Here is a 27,057-nt window from a genome sequence, read left to right as displayed (position 1 = left end):
AGAAGACAGAAGAGGGTGTCAGATCACCTGGAACTGGAGTTACAGGAGGTTGTGAGCCATCATGTGGATGACAGGAACTGAACCCAGGTCCTCTGCAAGAGCAGAAAGTGCACTTAACTACCGAACCATGTCTCCAGTTTCTCAAATATCATCTTAACGAAAGAGTTGACAGTTATCCTGGGTTATATAGTGAAACCCTGTCTCAAAACAGAAAAAAAAAATCAGTCAGATAGATAACCAGAGTGTGCTGAGGGGGTGACTTGGTGGGGTAAAAGCTCCTGTCTCAAGCATGAGGTCCTGCATTCTAATCTCAGCGTGAAAGCCTGTCACATACTTCAGGGGCCTGTAATAGCAGTGTTCCTACAGAGGGGTCTGGGGAGGCAGCAGGTTCCCAGGAATCTGGCAGGCTAGGTATTATGGTTTGCACAGCAGCAAAACCAAGAGGTAGAAGGTGTGAAGACCAATACCTAGGGTTCCCCTCAACCTCCACACACATAATATAACACCCAGGGTTGCGCTCTGACCTCCACACACCCACACTCATACACATAATAGAACACCCAGGGTTCTGCTCTGACCTCCACACACCCACACTCACACACATAATAGAACACCCAGGGTTCCGCTCTGACCTCCACACCCACACTCACACACATAATATATACATACACATTGTGAACACACACATCACAAGGGGACCGTCCATTAGGGTGGCCCAACAGGTAAAGGCACTTGCCACCAGGTCTGCCACCTGAGTTCCATTTCCAAAAGCCACATGGGAAGAGAGTTGACTCCACATACTTACCTGCTAACCTCAACATTCACACCATGCATATACACACACTAAATAAAGTAATAAAAACCATTTATAAAAGACAACAAAGAAAATACAGGACAGATCATTGATAATCCTATGGTTTAAAACTTTTTAAATAATTCCAATAATTTGGGATTCTTTTTGCTGAGAAAAGAAGGAGGAAGGCAATTTCTGTGTGGTACCTTTGTTTGAATTCTCACGGTGACATTGAAATCAACCCATTAATCTCGCTTGATAGTATCTTTCAGATGATTGACAGAAGGGAGGCCTTCTGATATTCCTCTAAATACAGGACCTGTGGCACAGACAGGCAGCAGTGTAAGACCTGATGTAATGTAGCTGTAGTTTGTGGCGGGTGGTGTTTTTGTTTGAGATGGGATCTCACTGTATAGTTCTGACCCGAAACTCCTGTGTAAACAAACCCTGCTGGCCTTGAACTTACAGAGATCCTCCTGCCTCTGCCTCTCATTGGGATTACAGATGTGTGCTGCTCTGATCATCATTGTACAGATTTTAGGGGTTTGTTCTTAATTGTTTCAAATCCGAGAGCAGAAATCCCGAGTGGGTTGAGTGGCAGCTGGACACTGCAGATATAAACTAAGCTCTTTATCAGAACTGTCTGTTTTGAGTTTGAAGATCTTGTTATTTCTTTTTTTTATTTTATTTTTTTTTAGGAAAGAAATTATCTTTTTTAATTTTACATACCAATCTCAGTTCCCACTCCCTCCCCTCCTCCCATACCCTCCACCTTCCCTGATCTTGCTATTTCTAAAATAAATCATGGGATTCCCCATTCCCAGATTTAAAAAAAAGTGTGGTGAATGGTAAATGTGGGGAGCTTAGCGGCTTTAAAAAAGCCAGGAATTATGTTCTTCTCCACGGACTTACGCCATGTTCCTTTGGTGTGTTTATTTAGGATGTCCACTCATGAACAACTACTTGTTAACGTACAGACAATAGCCCAGTGCGTCTGTGATAGAGCCATCACTGAACCTCATCCCCTTCCTTTCTTCCCCAACTCCACAGTTGGACATCTGAATGTAGACATGTGATCTCTGGGTCACCAAGTGTGGACTCTGGTTATAAAGGTGAAGGAATTAGGAAAGTCAGTAAGTGCAGGAAGGCTGGAAACTTAAAACAGTCACCCCTCGCAGTGGCCTTCACTTCCGCATTCACACGCAGAAGCGCTCACACCTGAGCGTTCCTTGTGAGGGCTCACTCCCCGCCTGCCTTTCCTCCCTCCCTAGAATATTTTACCTATTTCTGCATTGCTCTTCATTTTTCCTCATTTGGTTTTTACTGAATCTTTATTTTTTTTGGTTTTGTTTTTTTGATTTTTTTTTTCGAGACCAGGTTTTTCTGTGTATCCCTGGCCATCCTGGAACTCATTCTGTAGACCAGGTGGCCTAGAACTCCAAGAGATCCACCTGCCTCTGCCTCCCAAGTGCTGGGAGTAAAGGTGTGCGCCACCATCACCCAGCTTTACTGGATTTTTAAAAGTTTATTTATGTATACAGGCGTTTTGCCTGCGTGTGTAACTGTGCACAACATGGAGAACACTAGATTTCCTGGAACTGGAGTTACAGATAGTTGTAGGTCTCTGTGTGGGTGCTGGGATTTGAACCTGGGTCCTCTGGACAGCAGCCAGTGTTCTTAACTCCTGAACCATCTCTCTAGCCACTTTTCCTGGAATTTTACCAACTGGAGTTCAGTCTCTTTTATGAGATTTGATTTGAAATAATGCACTTTTTTTGTACTTCCTTTTAATGCATCCATGAATTTCGTTTTATGCAAGGCCAGGGATGTACTTACGGCTCTTTTAGCATGACATGGTGACTTTTAGCTGTGGAGAATGTCTTAGGGCAGTTCTGAGAGGAATGCTGGATTGAGAGGTACATGTGGATGGGACTGCAAGAAGCTAAGGGATAAAGCCATGTTTAGGAGTTACTGGGTTACTAAAAATGTAATAAGATATTTTCTTTATTTAATAAAAGGTTAAGTATGCCCTGTATTCCTGACAGTTTCCACATTGGATTATCTTGCTTTAAGAGATTAAAATTTAATAAAAAGCATGGTGGCTCATGCACTTTGGAATCCTAGCACTTTGGAAGTGGTGGCAGGAAAATTGGGAGTTCAAGGTCATTCTTTGCTTTCACATTGAATTCAAATCCAGGTTGGTCTACATAAGATCCTTCATTAAAAACCTAAATGAATGAATGTAACACGAATAATAAAAACCCAGAGACAGATATTGGGGTTCAAGATAAAAGTTCAGAGAAGCAAAGCAGCCAGCCACTAGAGAGCTCTTACCTGTATGAAATCTTCAGACTGAAAAGAGAGCGAGTTCCTGTCTCATCCAACCTTAAATTCCTCTTTAGTGCTAGTCTTAAAGGTGTGCACCACCACCGCCCAGCCTCTGTGACTAACCAGTATGGCTGCTGGTATTAAAGGTGTATGCCACCTCTGCCTGGCCTCTATGGCTGACTAGTGTGGCTAACTTTGCTTTTCTGATCTTCTGGTATGCTTTATTTATTAAAACATATACAAAATATCACTACAAATGGACGACTGAGCAAACAATAGCAGCATTTTAATATTTTGGAAATATCAGTTTATTTAACAAATTAAAAAAAATTTAAACGATATGTATGTTTGTGGGAATGGGTACATAAGTGCAGGTGTTGTCAGAGGCCAGAGATGTTGGTGCCCCTGGAGCTGGGGTACAGGTGATGTTCAGGATCAAACTCAGGTCCTCTGGAAGAACTGTCAGCCACAGAGCCCCTCTCCAGCCCCCGGATTTCTCTGTAATCATGGAGGGGTTCCCTTGCTGCTCTCTTCCTGCTTCCTGGTCTTTAAACAGAAGGTTGGATCTGACGGTTGCCAAGGCCCTTTTGGGGCACTTTGGTGTTAAGATCCTGTTGCCAAGCAGCTTCTTTATCTAGGAAAGGGAACTAAGAGCGGATCATCCTGTGGCGCAGAGCTGAAGGAGGAGCCCTGAAGGCCAGGGCTACAGAGGAAGTTGTGATTTGGGTTTGTGAGGTTGCAGTCTGAATAGTGTGCTGTCGGGTTGGGAGGCAAGAAGAGGACATCAAATCCTTGCCAGCCTGGTCTACAGGGCGAGTTCCAGGACAGCCACGGCTACACAGAGAAACCCTGTCTCAAAAAACAACAACAACAACAAAAAAAAACCCTAAAAAACGAGAGCATGTGCTGCCTCGGTGGTCAGTGTTTTGGCTGTAGATGAGAAACAGAGTGAGGAATCTGAGTGTCTCATGTGGACCCCAGTACTCCAAAGGGCAGCCTGGGCTACATAGTGAGTCCCTGGCCAGCCTAGGCTACATGACCGTGTCTCAAACAAACAAACAAACAAATAAGGTAAATAACGAGAAAATAGGGGCTGGAATGGATGGAGTTGCATGTGACACAAAATTGGCCCGAATTCTCAGGTAAAGTTAGTTTATAGGCTCATGGGGATTTATTGTTCTGTCTCTTTTGTATATGATTTAAATTCTAATTTTTTAATTGACACTCTACAGCCTGGTAAGGTGTTTGCCCTGTAAGCATGAAGAGCTGAGCTCAGCTCCACAGCACCCATGTAGAAGCTGAACACAGAGGTACACATGTGTAATCCCATGCTAGGAAGGTGAAGACAGTCAGCCGAACTGAACGTGTGAACTCCAGGGTCACATTCCCCCAAAGTTGTCCTCTTACCTCTACATATGTGTGCCATGACATGCATGTGAATATACACACATACATATGCTAAATAAATAAATATAGTAAAGTTATAATAATAAAATAGGAAATAATTGAGGAAGACATCCAGTGGCAGCATCTGGCCTCTACATGCAAGTGCACGCACACACACACACACACACAAATACACAGAGAGAGAGGGAGAAAGAAAGTATCTTAAACAGACTTAAACAAGTGAACTTGGTCTGGGGAGATGACTCAGTGGTTAAGAGCACTGGCTACTCTTCTAGAGAACCCAGGTTCAATTCCCAATACCCACATGGCAGCTCACAACTGTCTGTAACTCCAGTTCCAGGGGATCTGATACCCTCACACAGATGTACATGTTGGTAAAACACCAATGCACATGAAACACATCCACTTTCAGGGTCAACATTGTGCAGAGGGAGATTGTGAGATGGTGCGTCTTTAGTGCTGTCTTCCCGGAGTAGCATCTTCCCTAGAGAAGCACTGTCCACTTAGGTTCACTGCAAGATGCAAACAATTCAGGTCCTCGTTATAGTGTGAAGGTCTCCTTTAAGCAAATATTTTGAAAATATGGAAAGTTGCTGGGTGTGGATGCAGATGCCTTGAATCCTAGAGGCAGAGCCAGAAGCAGGTGGATCTGAGTTCAGGCCAGCCAAGGTCGTATAATAAAACTCTCTCAAACAAAACAAAGCATCCCCAAGCCCTGGAAAATTGTCTTGTCATTTGTACAGTGGTACTATGTAGACCAGAATGGCCTCGAACTCATGGAGCTCTGTCTGCCTCTGCCTCCTGGTGCTGGGATTAAAGGCATGCGCCACCACCACCTGGCTGCCTTTTCTGTTTTTAAAGCGATGAGATTAAATTTTTGAGTGGAGTAGGTAGCACGGCTCATTTGGCTTCCAAATGGGATGTAGAAAGGATTCCTGTTGTATTGCATTGCTTCTGTTTTACAAAAGTTATTAACTTGAAAACCAGCAAAAACAAAACCCTATAACCTGTATGTGTGGCTCCATGGTGTAGTGGAGACTGAAGCTGGCTTGGCTCTGGCTTCTAGCACAGGTGCGAACTGCAGATTGGTTCTGGGTGGGGAGACTTCCACGCAGGGAAGTGGAGCCCGGGAGTTTATGTCCTCCACAGTGCTAATTGGGAAGTGTGAGGTTCGGGGCTTTCCATCCTTTGTTAATAAGGCCTCCAGGCACATTTCCTCTGTGTTCGTGCAGGGGCCCGAGCTGTGGAGCAGCTGCAGGGAAGTGAAATGTGATTTCCTGTGTTCAGGAGTGCTGGCTTCTCGTTTGGAGGTTTTATAATTGCAAGAGTGCACTGTGCATAGATTGAGCTATCGCTTGGCGGGTTAAAGAGTGGGTCTGTTTTGTTGTTCTGGAATTGCTGCACTTATGCCGGCAGCAGATTTGCTCAGGTGACTTGAATCCACAGAGAGTTCATGTTGTCTCAGCACCCAGCATTTAATGGCTCATTGTCTGGTGCTTTGGACCTAGAGTGGAGCGATCACATTCCGCCATGTGAACAAGAGTCCTGCAGCTCCTTTGCATGCTCCAGTTGTGCACATGCATGTGTTTGGTTGGGCTGAGTGTTTATTTAAGATTCTCTGAGGTGAGAAAGGCCGCAGGGGATAGTTTCAGGGGAAGGTACGGCCCAGCTTGTCAGGTAGTGTGCCAGAGTGGCCAGGGCCGTGGGAAGAGGTTAGTATGGTGGGTACCCAGGAACTACCCAGCTGCAGCTAAGATACCTTGCCTGTACCTTCTGCCAGTGTCTTGAGGCCTAAAACATTTATTCTTTTTTCCAAAACTATGTTTTGGATGCTGGTATGGTAGCATCGTGCTCTAATCTCAGCAGGAGGATCAAGAAGTCAGGGCCAACTGGGACTACATCGGTAGGTGGACCTATGTAAATAAGAAAACAAGCAGGTTCATCTGGTACCACCCTTGCCTACTCTCTCCTTACAGAGTAAGAAATAAATGTATCCTTTTCTAGTCCGGTGGGGGGAGACCCATAAAATATATGTAGGAGCCTGTACTGCTCTAGACATAGGCCAGGCCTTCGCAGGAGGAGATTGTGATGCTTTCGCACTAAGTCACTTGCCAGATGGCAAATGTTCATGACATAGGCCTCCACACCTATTGTCATAGATGCTTCAGACAGCTAGGAAAAACTAGTTATTAAGTACCAGGCTAACCTGACAGGTCTCCTGTGGAACCCGCTGCTTACAGTGCTAATTGGTGAGGTCCAAGGCACAGCCTGTGTCCCTGTTAGCTGTGAGGTCAATGAAACTAGAAACTAGTACTTAAATCCTAATTTAAGTTTATTTCTGTTGCTTTGGGATAAAAGTTTTAATTACATTTATTTAATGGAGTGCGTGTGTGTGTGTGTGTGTGTGTGTGTGTGCGTGCATGTGCGTGCATGTGTGTGCACCATGATGCAAGTGTGGGGGCCAGAGGACAAATTTCAGGAGTCCTTTCTGTCCTTCTAACACGTGGGTCCCAGGGATTGAATTGTGACTGTCTGGTTAGGCAGCAGTCGCCTCTTCCCACTGAGCAGTCTCACTGCCGTGATCCTATTTTAAATGCAAGATCACTGTAGTCAACTGTTTATGAGCCATTTCTAAGTGAGTATTCATTATGAACTCAACATGTCAAAAATAAACGATTGCTGGGCATGGTGGCATGTGCCTTTAATCCTGGCACTCTGAAGGCACAGAAAGGCAGATTTCTGTGAGTTAAAGGGTCGACCTGGTCTGCGTGGGAATTCCAAACCAAACTAAGTTACACCATAAGACTGTCTCAAACAAACAAGCAAACCCAGCGGATTTGTAGGTGCTCTGTCCTTTGCATTTCCCCTTGTGGTTTCCTCTTTATCTGCTGCCTGGACCAAAATGACTAAAGCTCATTTTGTCTCCTTTCTAATCCTTGACTTTGTAGCTAATCAGTCACTAGTCTTGTTTTTGGATTTTCTCATGTCTGCGTCTACTGTTCCACGTGCACTAATTCTGTATCACCGGGGCCTTTCCTGCCTGTTTACCTGTGTAGACTCTCTCCTTCCAGCACCTTCCCCTGTTCTGTTGCCAGGTTAGTCTTCCAGAACACCGATTTGATCATATTCCCCTCTGGTCCAAAAAATGTGGTGCAGTTTCCCGCCCTGTGATGAAGCTGACTTTTCCTAGTTTAGCCACAGCCTACACTTCAGGCCCTCTCAACCTCCTCTCTCCAAACATTGCTTCAGCCAGGACTCACCAGTGCTGGGCTTTTTTTGTTCCCCTTTCCCTTCCCCTAAAATGTGTTCTTACCTCCAAGGCCTCAAGGCTTTCTAAAGTGCCTTTTCTGTCTTTCTTGACTTTTTAAAACTATTTTTTTTATTAATTTGAGAATTTTACACAGTGGATTTTGGTAAGATTCACCCCCTAACTCCCCCCAGATCCGTCTTACCCTGGAGTCTAATCTGTGTTGCCCAGCTCCTCCTGGGTGTGGGGCACTGTCCTAGAGTGTGGTCTCTGTACCAGGTGTCACACAGTTAAGGGAAACTGATCCTTCCGGCAGCTGTCAAATGCTACCATCTCCAGCTGAGCATGGACTTCACCCCCCCCCACCTGCCTCCACGCTGGGATTTTATCTGTCATGAGCTTGTGAAGGTCTTGTGTGTGCTGCAACCGTCCCTGTGGGCTCAAATGGGCAACTACCCTATTGTGTCCAGAAAACACTTTCCTTGGTGCCATCCATCAGCTCTGACTCCTACAGTCTTTCCATCCCCTTCCACAAAGATCCCTGAGGTCTAGGAGAGGGGATTGATAGAGATGTCCCATTTAGGGCTGGGCACTCTGAAGTCCCTCATTCTGTGCATGCTGACCAGTTGTAAGCCTCTGTGTTAGTTGACTTATACTAAAAGAAGAAGCTTTTGATGGTTTGGAGATGCACTCTATGGGTAAAGCAGTAAGCCATTAGAAGTCGTGCTAATATTATGTCCATTTAGCAGAATAATAGCAATAGATTCTTTCCTAGAGCCTATGACTATCTACCCACTGATTCTTGGCCTCCGTAACAGTTTTAGCTGTGGGTTTCATCTCATTTGGCCTTAAATCCAATCAGAAAGTTATTGATTACTCCCATAACATTTATGCCACGATTGTACCAGTAGACATATTTCACCAGGCAGGTTGTTATTGCAGCTTGAATGGTTCACAATTGGGTGAGATTAGTGATTACTTTTTCATCCAGTAGCATGTATTCTTGCCTTCCACCACTATAAAAGCTAGCCAGCAGAGACTTTCAGGTCAGTATCCACTTGGTTTCTCCGTGTTTATGTAAGTGGATTCAAGTAAGTGATCGATTGATCAATTCTGCAATAGGATTTTATCTCCAAATTCTGGAGGGTAACTAAGAGCAGTTGCAACAGCCTGCAATGTTTGGGGGTCTGTGGGACCACATCGGCTAGCAACTCAGAAGGGTGTAATCCATTCCTGCAACTGAGGCTTTTAATCTCTCTCTCTCTCTCTCTCTCTCTCTCTCTCTCTCTCTCTCTCTCTCTCTCTCTCCCCAGCAGTAAGTTTCCACATAGCTTTTCCGAAAGCTCTTCAGTGTTAGTTATCCCTCCCTATATTCCCTCTTCTACCCTACTCCTACCACCGCCCATCTCGCCCTTTCTGTCCAGTAGTCCCGATATTCCCCTTTCCCCTTTATAGTTGTATTCTGTCTTCCCTTCCTTATCTTTCTTGACTTCTGTAGTCTTCACTTGCTTCCTTTGAACTTGTAGCATGCATTAATCCTATAACAAGTCTGATGTGGGATTCCTCTCTGTATGCTATGAAGATGTCTCATTGCCATTGGTTAATGAAAAACTGCTTTCGACTAATGACTTAACAGAATATAGCCATGCTGTAAAAGATATGTATCTATATCTCTATATAGATATAGATATAGAGATAGAAATATATAGATATCTATATCTAGAGAGAGAGAGAGAGAAGGCAGAGTCAGAGAGGTGCCATGTAGCTGCCAAAGGAGACATACCCAGGAACCTTATCAGTAAACCACGAGCCTTGTAGTAAAATACAAAATAATGGAAATGGGTTAATTTAAGATATAAGAGTTGCTCTTATATCTTAAGTGATTTGCCAAGCAGTGTTGTAATTAATACAGTTTCTGTGTGGTTATTTTGGGTCTGAGCAACGGGGAAACAAACAAGCAGCCTTCACCTACACAACTCTGTTCTTGTAGGGTTTTTCATATCAATATTTGTTCTCTGGTGATACTCCAAACTCTTTGAGAGACGAGCACCTTCTGTAATTTCCAGAAGACGTGGTATGTGTAGGTATACCACAAATACAGTTAATTATACGTCAATAGGCAGATGTTTACACTTTGTCAAAGCTATGTTTATTTAGCTGCATCAGTTAGTAGTAACTTTCTAGAAGAAGCATTTTCTCTACAGGGAAGGAAGCTGAGGTTTAGAGAAGACACGAAGTTACCAATGTTATACATCTTAAGTGGTGAAACTGGGATTCAAACCCAGGTCTTTGCACTAAATAATGCATGCTGCCTACATCTTGTTAGTAGTTCTGTTTCCTCATTATGCCTTATGTATGTTCTTGAGGACAGAAAAGTAATGCTTAACTTGAATATCTGCTTAGTCATGACAGAGGAATAGGTATGTGAATATGAGTTGTCGTAATTTTAGCAGGAATAATGAAATCAATTTAAACTCTGTCAAAGGTCACAGGAACATAGAATTTCCCTTGATGCCGTCGATGACTGCTGGGATGACTCATCTTCCAGCTCTTGGTTGGTCTTTAGTTATTCATTTATTTGTCTAAGTGAGACATGCAGGGAAACCACTGATGAGGTGTGCAGGATTTCTCACTTGAGCTACTGAGTGTTACTGGGATATCCCTGGGATTTCTACCTAGCGTTCTGATCTCTTCCATCCACTGTTCCTTTTTCACCCATCCCCCTTTCTATCTTTTGTGCTTTTTTTTTTTTTTTGATAGGAGTTCACTGTGTAACCCAATTGGATCTTAATTCATAGCCTCACTGTCCAGTTTTGTGATTTGATTGCTAGAATGTGCTAGCAGGCCTGGCCTTGGAGCTACTGTAAAATCACTTAACAGGTCAGACTTGGTGTTGTTTCTCTTATACATGCTCCCTTCTTGAGTTTTTACGGTTCTCTCCTTTTTATGTCCCCCATTCTCTTTTGGTGTGTGTGTCTATGTTTCATTAAACGAGAACAGAAAAACAAGAACAACAACAAATAAAAAACCAGGCATGGTGGTAATCTCAGTACTTAGAAAACAGGCAGGAAGATTCCTTTCTTTCCTTTTAAAATTAGTGTTAAACTGAGTTAGACAATAATTGACTCATTTGTATGAGAGCGTCTAAAACTAATGGCTTTTGAGGACATGGCGGTAAATCACGCTTTATTCAGTGAAGTCGGCCGTTGAGGGTAGAGATTGTGTGGAGACTGTAAGGTTGTCTATGTGGAGGACAGAAAGGAAATGGGGAGTGAGTCCACTCTTAAAACCAAAGAGCTGGGTGTGGTAGTGCATGCCTGAGGCCCAGCACCCAGAGGCAGAAGGAAGATTTCTGCTAATTCAAGGCCGGCTTGATCTACATAGAAAGTTTCAGGTCAGCAGGCAATGCTGTGTAGGGAGGAAAGGTTATTAGTCTTAGCAGGCAGCTGTCTACTCTACTTTTGTATAGATAAAGGAGCACATTTATCGCTAGGAAGCAGGAAGTAGGGATAGTTGTTCTAACAGCCCGGAAGTCAGGCAGTGGTAGCTTTAATCCCAGCACTCTGGAGGCGGGTGGAACTCTGTGAGTTCAAGGCCAGCCTGGTCTACAGAGTAAGTTCCAGGGCAGCCAAGGCTGTTAACACAGAGAAATCCTGTTGGCAAGGGGTGGGGGGGGGAAGGAAATGATTTTTGGTAAGCAGTTATTTTGGCAAGCAATTCAATGGGGCTTTTGTAGTATAGACTTTTTGACATGAAATCATCCAATCTTCTGTTTGTGTGAGTGTGAGTGTGTGTGTGGTGAATGTGTACATGTTCATGTGCCTTTGCCCAGTGTGTGTGTGAGGGGGGTGTCACAGTAGACTGTCTGCTTTACCACTCTCACTGTCTTATTCCCTTGAGATAGGGTCTCTCACTGAACCTGGAACCAGGCTGACGTCCAGCAAGCTCTGTCTGTACCCCACCCCACCCAAGCTCTGGAGTTAGAGGCTTGCATGGTGCCGTGTCCGGGTGTATTTGTGAGTGCCCTGGATCTAAGCTCCAAACTTCATGTTTATGCAGCAAGTACTCTTACCCACTGAACTATTTCACTAGCTCCAGTTGTTTGGTGCCTCTAAACTGGCTCTTTGAGGTAGGCAGTAATAGCCCTGTTTTACACCTGAGGAACTGGAGACCTAGAAAAGTGAGGTGATTATCAAGGTAACAGACAGCCCAGCAGACAAGATGCAAACCTAGCTGGCTTTGTTTCTAGTATAGCCTCTTTCTAGTCCTCACAACTTCTCTACCAACTAATCATGTATCTGATTAAGATAATAATTATATGATACCTGCTAGGAATATTCTTAAGACTAGCCTCTCTCCCAACGCAAGTAATTCCAATCAGACCAAATTAGACCGAATCAATGCCCATGTTTACTACAGTGCTCCTGGGGGGCCCAGAAAGCATGGCCGGGCGGGGGCATGCAAAACCCAAAGACCACATTTTTTTTTTTCTCTCCCTGGGTAGAGGTCAGCTCTTGGCTGGCTTTTCCAGAGGTGGATTCCTGGACCAAGGCAACTCCCAAGAGACAGGGGCTTGGGATGAAGCTTTCTGCTCCATTGGCGCCCTGAGGATGAGTGCCAGGGGCTGGGGTGACGCTTTCAATCATCCAGGCTCCTTGGATATAGGGTGTCAGAGGGTTGGGGTCTCACTTCCAATCAAACAATACCCAAAGTTACTCTTGGGGGCTGGGGAGGTGGCTCAGTCAATGAAATGCCTGCCAGAGGACTTGAGTTTGCTTCCTTGGCTGTAAACCCAGGCTGGGTGAGGGCACAGAAACAGGTGACTCTTTAGAGCTCATTGGCCAATCTAGTCAAATTGATGAGCCCAAGTTCAGTGAGAGACCATCTCAAAATTAAAATGGGCAGTGCTCTAAGAAGACACGTGATATTGACTTCCGACCTCCACAGACATGCGCATGCATTCACCCACACTGATACCCAACAGCTAGAACACATTCACACTTCATCTGCCAAAAACACACGAGAGAGAGAGAGAGAGAGAGAGAGAGAGAGAGAGAGAGAGAGAGAGAGAGAGGGAGGGAGAGAGGGAGAGAGAGAAAGGGAGGGAGAGAGAGAGAGGTAAGTTATTCTTTAAAAGGAAATAAAAATGTTGAGTTTGGCCAGTTTTTCAGGATAAACGAAAAATCTGTAAAGAGTATTAAAACGAGTCCTCAATAATCACATATGTGATTACCTTTCTTTGGGAATTAAAAAGAGTGTATGCGTGCGTGTGTGTGTGTGTGTATGTATGTTTGTGTGTGTACACATGTTTATTTGGTACCCATAACTGCCCATGTGCCATGGCATGCTTATGAAAGTCTGAGGATGACTTGGGAGGCAGTTCTCTTCTGCTGTGTGAATTCTGGGATTGGAAATCAAGGCACCACACTTAGTGGTCAGCTCCTTTACCCACTGAGATGTCTCTCACTCTTCTCTGGGAGTTCATTTTGAATGCTGCTAGCTAGCATCCCTTTGTGCAGCTCCATAGTGACGTGTCGTATAGTGTGACGGTGGTTCTGCTTGTGTATGTAAGCCCGTGCAGCATCAGTGCGTGCTGCTGTGTCTCTCTTTGTGCTCGGTGCTCAACTGCTCTTCACGCCATGTCTCGCCCTTATTTGATGAAGAAGTAAGTGCTTGTTCTGGTTCCTGTGTGAGGGCCTTTCGGTGAGTCTCACCTGTGGAATACATTCACTTGGTCTTGAAATCCCCCAAAAGGGACTTAAATACTCTGATTCTGGCTGAGGAAGAAGGGATGGTAAACATCATCATATTGTTTTATAGATGCTTCCTGGTTGATGGTGTAGCAAAGGGGATTTCCACCATGTGTAGCTTAGACACACTTCCTGAACCGAACACAGAATTGAAGGAGAAAACAATTGAGGTGTGGTAATACATGCCTGTAATCCTAGCACTTGGGAGATGGAGGCTTGGGAGGGTCAGGAATTCAAAACCATTCTCTCTCAGAGTGAGTGCAAGGATAGCCTAGGCTACACGAATCCTGTCCTCATCCCCTGGAAAGTCATTAGCAGCTTTTGGGGGTGTGCAGCATTCAGATCTTGTTACTTGGCCGTCTTTGCCTGATTTATTCCTTTTTAACTTGGAAGCAAGATTTTTCAATTAAGAATATGTTGTCTTTTTACTAAAGATATGATTTGAAAGGAAAAGAGAATGGATTCTAAAAGAATATTTTTATTTAATTTTGAAACTATACTTACCTGAGTTGAATCTGTTTACCCAAAGCTTAGGCAAAAATTTGGGCAGCTCTCCTGTTCTTATGCCCTCGGAGCTGGCTCATCCATGCCTCTGACAGCAGGGTCAGCTCTAGTGTGCTTACCAGGTAGGGGCAGGGCCCACTCTCCCGTGTGCTGCAGGTAGCAAGGGGAGGAGGGAGGGTATCTTTCTCTTACCCATGCCACCACATGGCAGACGGGGGAGGGGTGTGAGTCAGATATCCTGTTCTCACACTGTCAGGGTTGGCTCAACAGTGTTCTCTACCCCAGGGTCAGCTTGACCCTGGACATCACTATGGCCCCCTTGGCAGCACAGGCCATGCAGATCAGCATGGCCCCAATGGCAACATGGCCCTTGGGCACCAACAAGGGCTGAGATGCCTGACTAGACCCTGGGTATCTGCAGAGTCCTAGACATCACCGTAGACCCCAGCTGCTGCAGGGCCACAGACCCAAACATGGCCTTAGGCAGTGGCCTGGGCCAGGCATCTCCATGGCCCCAAGTGGCAACACAGGCCACCCAAATCAATATAGCTCGGGCAGTGACATAGTCCTTAGATACCGACCTGGTCTCAGGTGTCTGATGAGACCCTGGTCATTCACATAGCCCTTGGTGATGACAGGAACCACAGACATCATCTCAGACACTGGCTGCTTAGGGCCATGGACCCAGACATTGCCATCTGCAACCTCCCTGGCCCGGTGACATGGCCCCAGGTGACAGCACAGGCCACTCATATCAGCTAGGCCTTGAAGGTGGCATGGCCCTTGTTGTTAGTTTTTTGTACCTATGAACATATTAATAGCAAGCTGGGGAAACTGCTATTTGCCACTCGTCTCTGTTGTCTTTACACTACTGTTGTAGCTAAATACGTCTAGTCCGTATAATACTATATAGAAATAGTACCCTTGCCAGACATTTGTGTTATTTTGTGGCTTTTGTTTTTTTAAAGATTAAAAAATTAATTAGATTTATTTGTGTTTGTGTGTATGTATGTGTGTGCACGTACACACCCAAGCATGCCTGCCTGCACACATGCCATGGTGGAGGTCAGAGGACAACATGAAGGAGTCTGTTCTTTTCTTCCATCACATGGTATCTGGGGATTAAACTTAAGGTCATCAGGTTTAGCGACAAGTGCCTTTGCTTGCTGAGCCATCTCACTGGTTCCAAGATTTTTTTTTTCTGTTTGTTTAGTGTGCGTGAGTGTGTGTGTTCGTGTGTTAGTGCAGGTACCCCTGCTGGAGTTACAGGACGTTGTAAGCTGCCCGGCTTGGGTGCTGGAAAGGGAACTGAGTTCTCTGCAAGAGCAGCACACGCTCTTAGTCGCTGAACCATCTCTCCAGCCCCTTTGCTTTGTGTTTTAAGACTGAGTGAGTCTCCTTTAGCCTTGCTGGCGTGGAACTCACTGTAGCCCAGGCTTATCTGAATTCCTCATCTTCCTGCCTTCACCTCCTGAATATGATGTGGGATTCCCCTCTGTATGCTGTGAATGTTTTATTACCATTGGTTAATAAAGAAGCTGCTTTGGCCTATGGCAGGGCAGAATATAACAAGACAGGAAATCTAAGCAGAGCTAGAGGAGGAAAGGAGGTGGAGTCAGGCAGATGCCATGTCGCTACCAAAGAAGGATGCCAGAACCTTACTGGTAAGCCACAGCCTTGTGGCGATACACAGATTAATAGAAATTGATTAATTTAAGATGTAAGAGCTAACTAGGAATATTCTTGAGCCATTGGCCAAACAATGTTGTAATTAATATAGTTTCTATATGATTATTCGGGTCATGGCAGCCAGAAATGAAAGAATAGTCTCCATTTACAAATGACTCCCAACATGGGCATTGAAGACAGATAGTTATAGTTTTCCTTAGTTGTAATAAAAGATAAATTAGATACAAAACTTTAGACTCACAAAGAGAATATTTTCTTTACCTTTTGCCTAATACAAGTAGACTAAATATTATAACTGTAATTCTTGCTTGATAACTGTTTGTTATATGTAATTTTACTATGTTAAAGTTAAAACCTTCATTTTTATTTAGACAGAAAAGGGAAGATGATGTGGGAATCCCGTGTATGCTGTGAATATATTTTATTACCATTGGTTAATAAAGAAGCTACTTTGGCATATGCCAGGACAGAATATAGGTAGGCAAGAAAACTGAACTGAATGCAGGGAGAAAGAAGCTGGAGTTAGGGAGGCACCATGTAGATGCTGAAGGAGAAGAATGCCAACCAACCACCAAGAAAATAAGACATGTAGAAAATGAGGTAATGCCACACCTTTGTGGAGATACATAGATTAATAGAAATGGGTTAATTTAAGACATAAGAGCTAGTTAGGAATATGGTTGAGCTTTTGGTCAAACAGTGTTGTAATTAATATAGTTTTGTGTGATTATTCGGGTCTGGCTGACTGGGAAACGGAAAAGCAGTCCCCGTTTACATGGGTACTGGGGTTCCAAGCATGGACACTCCGCCTGGCTACTTAATTCTAATCTCTAAAATATGCTAAACATGTTTTTAATGAACTTATTATATATTTGTAGCTTTTAAATATTGAGCCCCCTAGAAGTAAATGCTCATCAGACCAGAATAAAATTACTGGCTCACATAGAGTAAAAATATTTTTAGATTTTGAAACATATTGTCAGCACAGTCTACCAGGGGAGTGAGATGATTACACTGCCCTGCAGGTTAGAGAGCTGTGGTGTGCTTCCTGTATGTACAGCCCTTCAGGGTAGACCCTGTTATCTATCTATGTCAATGAGGGCCAAAGGAGTTACCACTTACTCTATCACCAATGAGTGGAAGGGCTCCTGGTCATTCCCAGACCAGTGTGAGTCCCAAGCCTAGCCCATTTCTGCACCATATTGTCACTCAAAGATATTAGTCTTGTCATTTTTATTTCACTTTTCACTTTATTGCATTCATGTGTGTCTGGTGTATGTGCATATGCCAGTGTGCATGCTGGTGCACGAGTGGACATGGTGTGTGCTGGTACGCACGTATATTGTGGCCAGAGGCTGAGGTCAGGTGTCTTCCTTGATTGCTCTCTCTGGTTTGGCTAGTCCATCTCTCGCCTGCTTGCTTCTGGAATCTCCTGTCTATGACCTGAGATTACAGGAGGGCCACTACGCACAGCTGACATTTATGTGGCTGCCAGGGATATAAACTCTAGACCTTACATTTGTGTGGCAAGTACTTTATTGATACATTGAGCTGTTTTCCTAGCCTCTGATTGCCCTTTGTAATAAAGAATAGCTCCCCTGAATAAAAAATGTTGGAAGGCCATTTGGGAGTGACTTGCAGGCGTTCTGCCGAACCCCTAGACTTCTGTTGTTCTCCGAGTTCCTTCACCCTGGACCTTCCTTCCCTCTGCTCTTCTGCCCACGCTCCCTATACTTCAGTACTTCTGGTTTTCTTTAGCACATGCGTGCCAGTGACTCCCAGGTCTGTGTAGCTCCAGCCCTGCATGCTCACCAGACCTCACGCTTCCTGGTGGATATCTTACTAAGTACCAGACTTGCAGCAGCAGGCTGAGCGGGAAACTTTTCCATTCTTCAAAATGTCTTTATGTTACTCACTCAGGCGACAGATACCACAGTGTTTGAAGACACAGCCAGTTATCTTCTTGCTGTTGTTGCTATGGAGAAGTTTGCTTTCTGTTCAGCTTCTGCTCCCTTGCGCAGGGTCTCTATTGTTTCTCTGACAGTTGTTTCACTCTGAAGCACCTAGAGGAGGGTATAGTCATTCTCCCCTTGGGATTTATCAACTTCTGGAAACTGAGCTTTCACATCTTGACTCAATTCTACATAATTCTCAGCCTTCATGCCTTCAAGTATCGCTTCTAACATTCCTACTGGATGCTCTCGTTCCCCGCCTTTCTTCATTTTTAATGTATTTCATTTACTCTATACATTTGAATTATATTTGGAGTAACTTCTTTAGGTTTGCGTTACTGCCTCTTCAGATGTCTCACTATTTTATTTATTTATGTATTCTTATATTTATTTGGTGTGCATTTCCGCACCATAGCGCTCATGTGAAAATCAAGGGCCGCTTCCTGGAGGCTGTTCTCCCACCTGTGTGTTCCAGGCACCAAACTCCGGTTATCTGGCTTTGCCTACCAGCACCTTTCCCCACTGAACCATCTCTCAGGCCCCAGATGTCTATTCTTTATTTACTTAGGGCTCCCCTCTCCCCACACACAATTGTTTAATAGTTTGCAGGCCGTAGTTCACCCGTCATAAATGTACAGTTTAATGATTTCTGAGAGAGTTTATGTATTCACGTGACCATTACTGTACTGCAGTATTAGGCTGCTTCTTTTCTCCAGAAGTTTCCTTGGACACTTTGGGGTTAACCTTGCTTTTACACCCAGCTCCAGGTAAGCGATGATCCGTTCTCTGTAGTTTTGCCTCTATTAAACATTTAATATAACAAAAATCTTAGAACGTGTGACCCTTTTTGTCTGCTTTCATTTAACATTAGATTTGGTTTTATATGTTTTGTATTTGTGTGGTTACATGGTTTCCTTTCGTTGCTGCATAGCACTCTAGCATGTGAATACACAATTTATTATTTACTTTCCCCAGCCACGTGGTTTCAGTTGTGCTTTTCGTCTTTGCTTTTGGTGCAGTGCTGGGGAGTGAACCCAGAGCTGCACCCGTGCAGGCAGGCGCTCTGCCCTGAACTATATCGCTGGCTCCATTTCAGGCTATGTTAGAAGTTCTAAAAATCTTATATATATGGGTATTAAGTCTGCATGTATGTCTGTGTACCATGTGTGTACCTGAAATTCAAGGAAGCCACAAGAGGGTTTCAGATCCCCAGAAACTGGAAAATTGCCCTGAGCTGTCACGTGGGTGCTCGGAGTCAAACCCACCTCCTCCGGAAGAACACCCAGTGCTTTTAACCTCTGAGCCATCTCTCTAGCCCGTAGTTCAGATTTTTAATTGCAGGACTTATGCTCCAATTTCTGAGGATTTTTAAAATTTTTATGTTTTAAATAATTTTACAAAGCTATAGTTTTTGTTTCTTGAGACAAGGTTTTATTACTTAGCCCAAACTGTCTTCAAACTCGTGATCCTTTTGCCTCAGTCCCTGCAATACTGGGATCACAGGTGTGCATCACCAGGCTTGGTATTTAACGCTTATATTGTCTCCTAGGTCATCACCAGGCCTGGTTTTAACATTTATTTCATATTGTCTCTTAGGGTCATTCTGTTATCCTCAGCCTGAGTTCTTTGGACTCCGTTCTCGTTCATGAGAGGACTCATACATGATTGATAGTTTCCTGTGTGTTTATAGTTTGAACCAATGAGTCCATCTTTAGGGAAGTTTTTCTCTTTGTAGGAATGCCTTCATGGCTAGGACTGTTGATACTCTCCGGGGATGTTTTGTTTGCTTTAGCCAAATTTCTCAGAGCTACTCCCAGACGAGGCCCACTTCCTGCACTCATTCTTGTGAGCACATGACTTTGCCTGAATTTGTGCTCCAGACCTGTTTAATGTGTGCCTGTGTGTACCTTTTCTTTAGGAATCTTCTTCCTTTCTTAGACCCCTGATGGAAAAAAAACAAACAATATATGTTCACTTAAGTTCCTTATTTATTCATGAGTTTGCTTCTGAACTCTCATTTGGGCCCAGGGTTTGATAGGGTGCCATTTCCTACAAGATATCAAAAGTCAGACTGTTGACTGCTTCCTCCCAGTGTTAGTGCCAATGCTTATGCTTCTGTCCCCACTCTAAGGTGCAGCTTTGTCTTTGGCACTTGGCATTTTGTTTTCCTTTTAAGTTCAACCATGCATTAAAGGATTTTAGGACCTGGACATACGTAGTTGAGTTAATAGAACGCTTGCCTAGCTCAAACAAAGCCCTGAATTCAGTCCCTAGCATCACATAAATGAAGTGTGGGAGCAAGTGCTTGTAGTCAAGGCACGTAGGATGTAGAAGCGGGAGTATCCAGAGTTCAAAGTCATCTTTGGCTACAGAGAAAGTTCAAGACCAGCCTGGACTGCATGTGATATTATCTCAAAAACCTAAATAAATATTTTGTTGTGATAAATGCAGCTTACTCGTTTGGTTAATTATTTTTATTATTTTTATTTTGCTTAATTTGGGCGATGCTGGGATCAAACCCACAGCCTTGTACATGGTAGGCAAGCGCTCTACCACTGACCTACACCTCTAGCTATGTTTATTTGAGTCAGGGTCCACGGTGTAGCTAAAACTGGCCTCAAACTTGAACACCTCCCTCCTTGCTGGTATTCCATGAGTGTGCTGCTATGCTTGACTACAAAGATTTAGGGACATATTTATTGGTTTTTTAACACGGGGGTTTCGCTGTATAGCCCTGGCTGTCCTGGAACTCACTCTGTGGGCAAGGGTGGCCTTGAACTCAGAGATTTGACTGCCTCTCCCCCCACGAGTGCTGGGATTAAAGGTGTGCGCCAGATTTGGGAGGTATTTATGTCAGGAAGTTTTGCTCGCTTTTTTTCATCTTACAGAAATCAGAAAATTCAGATGAAATTACAAGGTTTCAGGGTTAAAGAAGAGCTCAGTTGGCCTGTGTAAAAATGCTGCATGTGGGTCGTGCGTTTGCATCACCAGCACTGGGAGGCGGACAGGATGAACTTCAGGCCCCTGAGGAGCTTGTCTCAAAAGAGGTGGATGGTATTCTTGAGATGACACCCACGTTTGTCCTCTGCCTACACATGTGTGTGCATGCATAAACATGCACACACTTAAACGTGTTTATTTACAGGCCCAATAGGATTTTATACTGGTAGCTGAACAGTGGCGGCGCACGCCTTTAATCCCAGCACTCAGGAGGCAGAGGCAGGAGGATCTCTGTGAATTCAAATCCAGCCTGGTCTACAGAGCGAGTTCCAAGACAGCCAGGGCTACCCAGAGAAACCCTGTTTCAAAAAGCCATTAAAACATAAACAAACAAAAAAAAGGATATACTGTAGTAGTCACAGCTAATGAAACAACTGTGGGAAACTAAAGTATCTCTCACAACTTCCTAGTAATAAGAAGTCTGAGCTTGTTAAACTTTCTCTTTTGACAAGGTTTGAGAAAGGCTTGGGTTCTCCAGCCTCTGTTTTGATTGTCACGCTCTAATGGTACTTTTTGGATGTGTGGCTTAGTTTCCCTACTTACAATAAGGCAGTCATGCAGTTATTGATAGAAGTGTTTCCCTCAATTCTTCTCTTATTGACGGAAATAATTTAGCTTATAAACAAGTCACAATGCAGATGCTATTCTAATGAAGCCAGGGTCTTAGGATGACACGGGCTCTTCAGCAGTGCACAAGTGTGTCAGTGTGGAAACTGGCTTAGCACCTCTGCTGTAGCAGGCTGAGTCTTAGCTACAGCTGCAAGATATTTCATTACAAAGGGGCATTTTGAACCTCAGGAGTTATAGCTACCAAGAGATAGACCTGCGATTTCCTTGGTTCCCTCATATCTAACTCCCTGTGTACTGGTCTTAGTGTTGGGGATTATTTGGGAACCATGTCTTAAAGAAGTCACATAATTGAGACATTAGTTATAAAGATATTTTTTATTGATGTTCCCACGTTAGGAACATTGCTTGTATCTAAAATAGCTGGTATTCCCCTGCTTTTCCACTTCCAGTATGACTAAAGCCAGTTGTCTTAATATCCCCTTTCTTTCTGTTTTAAAAAAAATGCCCTGTTTGTTTTGTTGGGCGGTGGTAGCGCATGTCTTTAATCCCAGCACTCTAAATGCAGAGGCAGGAGATCTCTGAGTGTAAGGCCAGCCTGGTCTACAGAGTGAGTTCCAGGACAGTCACATGGCTGCACAGAGAAACGCGTGTGTGTGTGTGTGTGGGGGGGGGTGTGTTACAAATTTTAGCATCTCCACCTACCAAGAAAAATTACTTGCTCAACCTGTTAGTCTTCTCACATATTAGGAGAATATAAAGTAGAGTTAGGCTCGCCATGTGGGCCTTAAGATTCATATAATTATACATCGGCTTTTTCCTTTGTTCTGGAGCTTATGTGTCATGTTAAAATTCCCGTTTCTAGCTCCCATAGTTTAGACTGCATTTCCGTGTTACAATGGTAAGACCACTTGACAGACTTGCTTCATTGTTTCTAGCGTGAGCTAGGATAAAGTAAAGAAATAAAACTGCTGGTTATTTTAGAGTTCATTTTACATTTTTTTTACGCTTTTCAATCTTTTAGTAACAAGGAGTTTCTTTTTTCTTAATTTAAACTCAAGATACAATTTTTTGGAGGGTACGGGGTCTCATGTAGCTCGGGCTGGCCTTACAGTCACTCTAGCTGAGATGACCTTGAACTTTTTGTCCTCCCACTTCAGTCTCCCAAGTGCTGAGCCATAGGTAAGTGTAAGTGCCTCTGTGCCCAGAGCACTTCCTCTCTCTGCCTCCCTGTCTATCTCTCTCTCAGGAAAATCTCTCACCTGACAGTGGTGCACACCTTTAATTCCAGTACTCTGGAGGTAGATGTGGGCAGATATTTGAGTTCAAGTCCAGCCTGGTCTACAGAATGAATTTCAAGACAGCCAGGATTACACAGAGAAACCCTGTCTCGCAGAAACCAAACAACAACAAAAAAAAAAAAAAAAGAAAGAAAGAAACTCTCTCTTGTAGCTCAGCTATCTTCAAACTATGCACATGGATGAGCTTAAACTTGTAATCTGCCCCTCTCCATTACCCCCGGAGTGCTGAAAATACAGGTGCACACTACCACTCCATTTTTTGTTTTGTTTTTTGAGACAGGGTCTCACAATGTAGCCCGAAACTCACAAGTTCTAGGATTAACAGTGTGCACCACCATGCCCACATGAATTTTCTTTTAAAGCCATGTCCTAAAAACTTTTCTCATGCATGTTAAAACGAGAGGACAACTTGTGAGTGTCAGTTTTCTTTTCTACCCTATGGATTCTGGAACTCGGTAGCAAGCCCCCCCCCTACTGCACCATCTGGCCAGCCCTCTTTTATTTTCTTATATTTAGCCAGTGTTAGCATTTATTTTACCCGCTTGATCCCTCCCAACATTTGTGTTAATAGCCTGTTTGTAAATCATATTTACAATTCCTTTTGGTTACATTTCACTTAAATTGTAAAGCATCAAATGAATAAAGGCAATGACTGAAGCATGGTTATAATTACCCACAATTCCAGTTCTCAGGAGGGTGAGGCAGGGGGACTGTGAGTTTGAGGCCTGTTTTTTAAAGTAACATATCCTTAGACCCAAATTTTGAAGTCAAGATACCTTTAAAGCATATATGTTGGTTTAGCTTAGTAGCCTTTACAGTGAGTGTCTCTCTCTATTTAGCTAATTCACAATCAAAAAATTCAAAGAAAACATAATAATATACATAATTCCTGACTCCACCTACTCTATATATCTCCTCCAGCCTGACTATATTCTGCCCTGCTATAGGCCAAAGCAGCTTCTTTTATTAACCAATGCTAGTAAAACATATTCACAGCATACAGAGGGAAATCCCACATCAATTATATCTCATTAAACCAATTATATCTCATTAAAACATTTTAAGAAAAAAATGTTTTTAGTGACAGCCAAGAAATAAAGGATTAATGTATAGGTAGACTTTTTATATTCTGGATCATTGGGCAATGTACATTTAAGTATAAACCCAATAATAGACATGAAAGAACTAGTTGTTCAAGTAATATTTTCCTTGTTTTATTTTGAACAGGGTCTTGTGTAGCCCAGACTGCCCTCCACCTCCCTATGTAGCTGAGCATTGACCTCTTAGTTCTCCAGCTCCAAATGATGGGATTGAGGCGTGCATTCACATATTCACCTCTACTCAAGTTCACCCTCCATGCAAGCTGCTGGGCTTTCAGACTTGCACTGCTCTGTCTTGTCTTTCGTGTGGACTACCTCAGTAGGCCAACTCTATTTTGGTCACATCTTGTCTGCATTAACTGCCTGGTGGCTTTTGCATTCAACAAAATAAATGTATTTCACTCCAGAAGCAGGTGAATTTCTGTGAGTTCAAGGATAGCCTGATCTTTATAACTAGTTCTAGAACAGCCAGAGCTACATAATCAAAAGATGCTTTCTCAAAAATAAACTAAAACTAACCTGAGCTTCAGGAGCACCTTTGGAAATACTGCCATGGATCCCTCACGGATAGTGTCCACGGTGGACGGCCCTGAGCAGTGGGAGTGGAAGAGCAGCCTGGCGTTCTGGACCTTTTTCTCTGAGTAGAAATAGAGACCAGGAGGATAATCTTTGGATGGGGATTTTATGACATCCAGAGAGTCACCTTTCCCATAAATTGTCTCAGGCATACCTTTCCCCAGCCTGTAGTTTTAAGGAATTTCCAACTGCTCTGAACACTATAATATCAGAAGAGAAAGGGGAGTTTGTAAGTTATCTAGCCTATTTTTTTTTATGAGACTCATTTCGATGTCCATGTTTGCTATTACTGAGATGAATACAATATGTTAGTTACTAAGCACAGCACCAAAATGATAGCTGGCAGTGTAGTGGAAAATGTCTTCTTTGCTGGTTATTAGTGACACTTTTTTTTTTTTTGAGACATGCTGGCCTAACTCACAGTACAGCCCCAGGCTGGCCTCACACTCTTACCAATCCTCCTGATATATTAGAGATGGCCTGTTAGGAAAGCTTCAGTGTTGGCAATTTAATGCACTTGTCCTATTTCCTTTTGTTTATTTAGCTATATATATGGAAGAAACAAACAAAAATGATAATCATATTTGTTAAGTTTCAAACCTGGGACAAACGGCTGATGTGTCTGTTTAACATATCGAAGCAGACCTGGCCTCCAGGTTCTCCCAGCATCCTCAGTCTCTACCTGTTACAGGGTTAGCTGGCATACCCGCCCCGTACCCTGAACTTTCTGGCCCAGGGTCTGGGCTGCCCTTCTCCCAGAGTCTCTTTCATATATAATCCAGACATTTTGGTCACCCCTTGTCCTTGTAGAATCCAGACATTTTGGTCACCCCCTCCCTTTGGCCTCCTGACTGGGGCACCTCATCACGTCTCTTCCCCTCTCCCTTCTCCTCCCTTCTCCTCACATAGCTCAGGGTCATGACCACTCCCACCTGTCCCTGCCTCTGGCATTTTTCTCCCACATATCTACAGTAAACTTTGTCCTCCACCTAGGAACAGCAATGTCCTTTCCTTTGTATTTCATTCAATAGCGCATAGAAATTTTTAATTCTCCTTGATACTTTGCTTTCATTTATAGAAATTAATATTCCTTGTATACATAATAAATAAATCTTATTTATTATTAGTATCCCTATTCCAACCAATATTTAGTTGGTTTTGTTACCAAACACAAGTTTTAACTTTAATTACTTTATTGTTGTATGTGTATGGGTGACTTTACTTGCATGTCTCTATGTACCACTGTGCACTGTGCCCAAGGAAGCCAGAAGACTATGTTGGATCCCCTGGAACAGGAATTACAGATGGTTGTGAGTCTTTTTGTGGGTGCTGGGAATTGAGTCCGGGTCCTCTACAAGAGCAGCCACTGCTCTTGACCACTGAGTCATCTCTTCAGCCTTCTGCGATCCATTTTAAGATAGTTTCCTGTGCAGTGTGAAGTAGAGGATGAGGACAGTTCTTCACTCCTTACTAAATTTAATTTGAGATGGTAAGGGGGTGAAAGAGGATAAGGGAGGAAGAACATGATCAAAGTACATTACAGGTGTATGTATGTGTAAAATTGTAAAGAATAATCACATTTAAAATTATTTGGACTTCTATTCCTTTTTACTTTATTTTCTTCTATATTAAATGTATTCTTCTATTACTTCTGGCCTTTTGGCTAATACCAAGTATAAATTTCCTCTACTAACTTAATTTTTGTTTTGTTTTTTTTTAAATATTTATTTATTTATTATGTATACAATATTCTGTCTGTGTGTATGCCTGAAGGCCAGAAGAGGGCACCAGACCCCATTACAGATGGTTGTGAGCCACCATGTGGTTGCTGGGAATTGAACTCAGGACCTTTGGAAGAGCAGGCAATGCTCTTAACCACTGAGCCATCTCTCCAGCCCCCTTTTTTGGTTTTCAAGACAGGATTTCTCTGTGTAGCCCTGGCTTTCCTGGATCTTGCTCTTTAGGCCAGGCAAACCTCAAACTCACAGAGATCCACCTGCCTCTGCCTCCCAAATGCTGGGATTAGACGCGTATGCCACCACCAGCAGGCATTAATTTTGTATTGGCACACAAAGAAATGGGTTTTAATTTCCACCTTAAGTGTCATTGCTTTGTTCTTACTAAGCCCTCCTGCTCCTCCCCCATTGTTAACCACCTTCCCCTCCAGAGTCTTCCTGCCGCAGAGACTCCACTGCACGCTCTTCTCCTCCCCTCTCTTTCCTTTCCTATCTCCCCAGTGCTGGGTTTCGGGTGTAGGATATCACTACCATGCCTGCTGTTTCTCTGGCACCTCTGTCTCTCTCTGTGTTACCGTAGCATTTTAAACATTTGTTTGAATGTTTGGTTAGTTTTTGTGTGTGTGTGTGTTTTGAGTCAGGGTTTCTCTGTGTAGCCCTGGCTGTCCTGGAACTAGCTCTGTAGACCAGGTGAACCTTAAACTCAAAGAGAGCCACCTGTCTCTGCCTCCCGGGATTGCTGGGATTAAAGATGTGTGCCACCACCACCAGGCTAACCATATGCTTTTAATCGAAATATAATTATATCACTTCTCCCCTTCCCTCTCTCCAGTAATGGCACATACTTGTACTCCCAGCACTCAGCAGGCATGGGCAGGAGGTTCCTGCATTCCTGGCCAGACTAGAGTACATAGTGAGTTCGAGACCAACCTGAACTGTATAGCAAGACCTTGTTTCAAAAAACAAAACTCAAGAAAAAGAATTTTTTGAGGCAAACTCACTATGTAGCCCTCACTGACTCAAAAATCCCCAAGTAGACCTCAAACTCAGATTTAACTGTATCTACCTTCAGAGTGCTGGGGTTAAAGATGTGTGCCACCAAGAAAA

The 27,057-nt window shown here is 43.5% G+C and overlaps 1 protein-coding gene across 1 annotated transcript in view; it reads left to right on the top strand.

Moving 5' to 3' along the window:
• The window catches only part of Prorp (protein only RNase P catalytic subunit), a 94,003-nt gene that overhangs the window by 13,998 nt on the left and 52,948 nt on the right, over window positions 1–27,057 (top strand). The gene's annotated exons all lie outside the window — the stretch shown is intronic.

This window comes from Chionomys nivalis, chromosome 10 (assembly GCF_950005125.1).
Source record: "Chionomys nivalis chromosome 10, mChiNiv1.1, whole genome shotgun sequence".
In the NCBI taxonomy this organism is placed as follows: Eukaryota; Metazoa; Chordata; class Mammalia; order Rodentia; family Cricetidae; genus Chionomys; species Chionomys nivalis.
The sequence above is the reverse complement of the archived record's forward strand: the minus strand, read 5'-3'. Positions and strand labels throughout refer to the sequence as shown.